The sequence below is a fragment of the Oryctolagus cuniculus genome, chromosome 3 (assembly GCF_964237555.1).
Source record: "Oryctolagus cuniculus chromosome 3, mOryCun1.1, whole genome shotgun sequence".
NCBI lineage: Eukaryota > Metazoa > Chordata > Mammalia > Lagomorpha > Leporidae > Oryctolagus > Oryctolagus cuniculus.
In genome coordinates, this window is record NC_091434.1 from 28,883,102 (window position 1) to 28,890,077 (window position 6,976).

The window sequence follows — 6,976 nt, forward strand, 5'->3', positions numbered from 1 at the left end:
TCGGAAGCTCTTTCCCAAGATCCCCACAGGGGATCTGTTCGGCCCTCAGAATGGGCTCAAATTCTCCTTCAGCCTCCCACTGGGTTGCCAAAGTTACAGAATTGTAGCGTCTCTGGAGAGTGCTCACGTGAATTCCGTGAGTTCTCTCCCCCACCGTCTCTTTTTTCACAGTCTCAGTTCAGTAGCACCACAAATTTACTAGGTCCTAATCTGTTAATTCGCCCCGCCCAGAGTCAGGTTTTTCTGCTAGGCTCAGGGCCGGTGCAGACCTGAGGTCGCTCTGCTTATGACGTATGTCCAAGATGGCGCCTGCTCTTTGTCTTGCTCGCCCTTGAGAGGTGAGCGGAGAGAGAGAAACCCGTGTCCGTACTAGTCACCCTTTTTTTTTTCTCTCTCTCTCTCTCTCTTCCAGTTAGCCTTGTGAACTTCCCCCCCCCCCCCCGGGGGTCGTTCCCTCTAGTCTCCTCTCTCCGCTTGTCTGCCGGTGTCTCGGGCTATTGAGGTTCGGCTCACCTCGCGTTCCAGCGCTGGTGTGTTGAGTCTGCCACTGATGTCCCGAACTGTGTGCTCCCACGCTCTCCACGCAGGTCTGCTGTGAGTCACGTGTTCCAGAAGAGTTTCTTCTGCTGTTTCCTCCCCTACTCTTCCTTGAACCTGCAGTATCTCCACTTTTATTAAACTATCTCTCCCCAGACTATCAGTGTGCTCCCTTCCTATTCCACCATCTTGCCGGAAAAATGTTGCATACTATTCCATTGTATGGCTCTACCACAGTTTGTTTTTCCAGGTTTTGACTATAAATAGAAGTGCTATGGATATTTCTGTACAGAGTATTAGGCACAGGTAAGTTTTCAGAGTAGTTGTGTAGACATAAGTTTTTGCCACATTTGAGTAAACACCAAGGAGCACAATTGTTGGAATAAATGGTGAAAACAGATTTAGTTTTATGAAAAACTCAAACTGTCTACAAAAATGACTTTAACACTTTACATTCTCACCTACAATGAATGAGACTTCCTGTGGCTTCACAACCTTGCCAACATTTAATGTTGCCAGTGTTTTGGATTTTGGCCATCCTAGTAGGTGCACAGCGGTATCTTGCTATTGTTTGAATTTTCAATTCACTAATGACATTTGATTTAGACCATCTTTTAAAAAAGTCCATTTATTTATTGCTTCTCAGCCTTTTGACTAAGATCTAGTATCTGTTCTCATCAGTTTAAAAGCTCATTTATTTGCCTTTATTTATTAGAAGATAGAACCTCCATCCTCTGATTCACTCCCCAAATGCTCATAACAACCAGGGATGAGCCAAGCCAAAGTCAGGAGCCAAAAACTCCATCAAGGATTCTCATGTGGTAGCTGGGTTCCAAGTAATTGAGCCATCATCTGCTGCCTCCAAGGGTGTGCATTAGCAGGGAGCTGGGTAGGAAGTGGAGGGGGACTGATCTCAATATGGTGTGGGAGTCCTAAGCAGCAGCATGATACACATGCCGCACCTAGCATCTTTTTATTTGTCCCTTTTCCACTTACACATCTTTGGTGAGGTGTCTATTCAGTTATCTTATTCATTTTTAAAGTAGGTTTTACATTTTTTATTAAGCGTTACACTGATTACTTTTTGAAAGTTTAACCAAATTTGTACATCTGAGATAAATCCTAAGTGACTGGTCTATAATTTATGTGTATAGATTTACACATTTCATTGGGATTTCAATGTTCATAAGAGATGTTGGACTGTAGATTTTTTTTTTCCTGTAATCTACTTATCTGATTTTGGCAATAGGGTTTTACTGGCTTCCTAAAATGAGATTGGAACTGTTCCCTCTTCAAATTTCCTGGAAGATTTTGTGGAAAACTGGTATGATTTCTTTCTTAAATATTTTATAAAATTCACTGATGAAGGCCACGGTTGTGGCATAGTGGGTTGAGCTGCTGTCCCATATGGGTACTGGTTTGAGTCCCAACTACTCCACTTCCAATCCAGCTCCCTGCTAATATGCCTAGGAAAACAGTAGATTATCACCAAGTATTGGGCGCCTGCTACCCACATGGGACACCTGGAAGAAGCTCCTGGCCCTAGCTGTTGCTACAATTTGGGAAGTGAACCAGCAGATGGAAGATCTCTCTCTGACTTCCCCTACCCCCTCCATAACTGTGCCTTTGAAATAAATAATAAATATTTTTTTAAAAAAAAGAAGTCACTGTTGAAACTATGCAGGCCTGATGCTGTGATTTTTAGAGGCTTTTATTATTAATTAGCTGCTTTAACAGGTATTAATTTATTCAGATTATCTTTTTCCACTTTTGTGAGTTGTGAGGGAAGTCTTTTTAAAAGAATTATTTCACTCTCCCCAAGTTCTCAAATAGGGGTATAAGGCTGTTTGCAGTGCTCCTTGACTGTAATTTTGATGCCTATGAGTTCGGTAATAATGACTCTTCTTTCATTTCTTATATTGGCAATACCCTTCCCTTTCCCTACCCACATCTTCCCCCTTCCCACTTTCTGTTTCTTTCCTCCCTCCCTTTCTCCCTCCCTCCCTCCATTCTTCCATCCTACCTCCCTCTCTTTCTCCCCTCCCTTTCTTCCTTCCCTCCTCCCTCCTTCCTTCCTTCCTTCTTTCCCAATAACTCTGTTAGAGGTTATAGTGGATTTTTTTAAAATATGTCAACATGTCTGGATTCTGTTGCCTAGATATTTGGTCAGACGCATTCTATAGTTTCTGATGAGCCTATTTCTGGATGAGATTTACATTCATATTGATGGACTTTGACTGAAGCAGATCTCCTTTCATAATGTGGGTGGGCCTCGGCCAATCAGGTGAAGGACTGTACAGACAAAAACCTGGCCTTCCTTGTGCAGGAAAGGATTCTGCAGCCCACTCTGTCAGACCTCAGGGGGAGGCAGGCTCTTCCTGGCTCTGCAACTGCCTTTGGACCTGAACTTTAACTACTGCCTCAGGCTCCAGACTCAAAGCCTGCAAATCCGACTTTGCATCAGCCAAAAAGCTTCCAAAACTATGCAAGTCAACTTCTTAAAATAAATCTCTTTCTTCATATACAAGTTCCACTGGTCTGTTTCTCTGGAAAACTATTTCACAAATTTATACATTTTATTGATCTTTTCAAAGAATCTGTTTTTTTTTTGTTTGTTTGTTTCATTGCTTATCTCTATTGTTCCCACCCCCTTCTTTAAAAAAAAAAAAAATGTTTATTTATTTGAAAGCCAGTGCTACAGAGAGAGGGAGTGACAGAGAGATCTTCCATCCACTTATTCACTCCCCAGCTGTCCGTAACAGCTAGGGCTGAGCCAAGCCAAAGTTAGGAGCATCTTTCAAGTTTCTCAGGTGAGTCCAGGAGCCCAGGGACTTGGGTCATCTGCTGTTACTTTTCTCAGGTATTAGCAGGGAACTGCATCAGAAGCGGTAGCAGCCAGGACACAGACCAGTGCCCACACAGGATACTGGCATCATAGGCAGTGGCTTCACCTGCCACACCACAGCTCTGGCCACTGTTATCTTCCTTTATAATTTCACTGATTTCTGCCTTAATTTGGGTTGTTTCTATTGTTCAGTTTGCTATGGAATTAAATTTCTCTACTTTGTCTAGTTTCCTAAAATGGAAACCTTGCTTTGATTTTAACTCAGTTTTTTCTTCTTTTTGTTACACATTTCTCTTTCAAAACTGCCCCATACCTGCACTGAGGCATAGCAGGTAAAGCCGCCACCTGCATTGCTGGCATTCCATATGGGTACCAATTCAAGTCCTGGCTGCTCTACTTCTGATTCAGCTCTCTGTTATGGCCAGGGAAAGCAGTGGAACATGGCTCAAGTACTTGGGTCCCTGTACCCACGTGGGAGACCCAAAAGAAGCTCCATACTCCCAGCTTTGTATATCCCCAACTCCGACCTGAGAAAAGCACTGGAAGGAGGCCCAAGACCTTGGACCCCTGTTAACTACAATGGAAGCTGTGGAAGAAGCTCCTGACTCCTGGCTCTTGACTTTGGCCTAGCCCTGTCGTGGCCATTGTAGCCATTTGGGGAGTGAACCAGTAGATGGAAAATTCTCTCCCTCTTTCTGCCTCTGCCTCTGCCTCTCTAACTCTGCCTTTCAAATAAGTAAATCTTTTTTAAAAACTGCCCCATAAACTTAATTGATATTATATTTATTTTCTTTAGTTAAAATATGCTTTTAGTTCTTGTGAAATTTCTTTTTTGACCCATGAATTATTCAAAATGGTATCATTTAATTTCCAAATATTTGTGTGTTTTACAAATATGCTTCAATTGTTAATTTTAGCTTATTTCCATTGTGGTCTGAATGCATAAGATGTGGCAGGGGGACTGGAAGTTTCAAACTACATTGTGGGTATTTGCGTGTGGGATTATTTGTGGGGTTATTATGCTTTCATGGAGCTGTAAGCCATTAGTTACTACGTACTATCTCTATTTCTGAGAATTTTGTTGATTTGGTAGTTAGCTCTCTGAAGACAATCTAGCTACTTCAGCTTTTTTGATTTGTGTTAGCATTAGATTTCTTTCTTTACTGCTTTACTTTTCACCAGTTTGAGTCTTTATATACATATGGTGGGTTTCTTATGGACAGTATGTAATTCTCTCTCTCTCTCTCTCTTTCTCTTTTTTTTTTTTTTTTTTTTTTTTTTTTTTTTTTTGCCAGGCAGAGTTAGACAGTGAGAGAGAGAGAGAGGGAGTTATAGAAAGTCTCTCTCTCTCTCCCTCTCTCTCTCTCTTTATTCTTCTCTGGTATTTTTCTTCTCTGATTATCTCTTTTTTCCCCTATTGGTATCCTCAGATCATTATGTTGAAAGCAACTGAGTTGGATTATGTTTTTAACTATATTGATACACCTGCTCTCTGATTCCCTTCTCCCCTTTTCTTTTATGGTATTTCATATTATTTCATTTTTATCCCTTGAAACATAAACATTGCACTTATTTTAAAAACTTGTTTTGAAGTGCTTGCCTCAGAATTCCCAATATCCATTTTTTAAAATTATTTATTTATTTACTTGAAAGGCAGAGTTAGAGAGAGGGAGGCACAGAGAGAGAGATCTCCCATCTGCTGGTTGGCTCTCCAAATGGCCACACCATCAGAGCTGAGTTGATCCAAATCCAGGAGCCAGGAGCTTCTTCCAGGTCTCTCACATGGATGCAGTTCGACTGCTTTCCTAGCTGCTCCAGCAGGGAGCTGTACTGGAAGTAGAGCAGCCTGGACTCAAACAGGTACCCATATGGGATGCCAGCGCTGCAGGCAGAGGCTTTACCCACTATATCACCAGAGCAGGCCCCTCCAATATACATTTTTAAGTCATCTAAATCCACTATCAAACAACTCCATATAGCTCCATGTGTCCTATTGTTTTATGTATCTTATAACAGAATATTTCTAATATTCTCCTCACTTCCCTACTTTTATAATTTTTATTGGATACTTTGTTTATTCTTCTACCATCTAAGTGTTGAGCTTGGCTGTCAGTTACCTATCCTTGCAATATTCCTTACTGAATGGACTTTGCACCTATATGCAGAGTATCAAATTGCTTTCTAGTATTTCATGGCTTCTTCACACCTAACATTGTATATAGTAATAGACTCATCAAAAGACCTCAGCTTCAGAGCTGAGGATTCAGAAGCACAGCACTTTGGAGTACCACCAGCACAATAAACATTTGAGTATGTGAGAACCTACGGTACAATTACTTCTTTGACAAATGCCCGTTATTTTCATAGTGGGTGCTGACTGGCAAAGGTCAGAGATTGCACCTAACACATCACTGGTACATTCCCTGACCCTGGCTTATCTCCACTCACTTTCATTTTTAAAATGAAAATTTTATGACAAGCAGGAAGTATTGATAACTTCTTCTTTTTTTTTTTTAATCTTTTATTTAATGAATATAAATTTCCAAAGTACGACTCATGTGTTACAATGGCTTCCCCCCCATACCGTCCCTCCCACCCACAACCCTCCCCTTTCCCACTCCCTCTCCCCTTCCATTCACATCAAGATTCATTTTCGATTATCTTAATATACAGAAGATCAGCTTAGTATACCTTAAGTAAGTATTTCAACAGATAACTTCTTCTTGTGCACCTACAACCTGATCTTTTTTTTCTCATCACTTGCCACTTTCTCCCAAACAGGCGTTGGAAATGTAAACGTAAGAGAATTATGCTGCAAGCTTGTTCTTCATAAAAGAACAGCTTTTAATTAAATTAGAGAAAATCACCACAGGCAACACTTAAATGGACAAGAAATGCATTCTGTTAATCTTTGCAGAGAGGCTCTGTGTATGGCGCTTAATTTAATTAGGTAGAGAAAAAGCCCTTTCAGTCCTAGGGGGCTTACCAATGTCCTTTTAAATTGAGGACACAGCGATTATATAAAGTCATTTTAATATCATGCAATATATTTCTAAATAGTAATTTAAAAATATTACTTACCATTATTAAATGATACTTTGTTGTAACTTCTTACTTGATGAAGCAACTTTCATTTCACAGAGAAATTTCACCCAGCTACAGGGCCTTTGCTACCCTCCAATAATCTAATGATTTTGAAACTGTTAAATAATGAGGGCTAAGTTCCCTGGAAAACAACGGCACTAGGGAAATACATGTCAAACCTATATTAACATGGATAATGTATTTGGATTATGTTTCACTTCTGGGCTATGGTACTGCATGATAACAAGTAACTTTTATATTAAAAATTGTATTACAGTTCAGAAGTAGGTTATAGTCTGAGAATACTCCTAGGACTACAGACACAAAAAAAGAAAGCTTCAGGAAACTTCAGTCATCTTTTAAAATTGTAAATATTTCTTTACAACACATTAAATTCTTCATTGACAGTTTCTACCCCTCTTGACCACCTGAAAGCTACAGATGCATCAGATGTTATACTCCTGAACTACAATGGAAAATCATCTAGGTATCCCAATGAATAGCCAAATA

At 40.3% G+C, this 6,976-nt stretch overlaps 1 pseudogene; it reads left to right on the forward strand.

Moving 5' to 3' along the window:
- The first annotated feature begins 1,171 nt into the window (after nucleotides 1–1,171).
- Nucleotides 1,172–1,266, forward strand: LOC127491957 (U2 spliceosomal RNA; annotated as a pseudogene).
- Nucleotides 1,267–6,976: the final 5,710 nt, after the last annotated feature.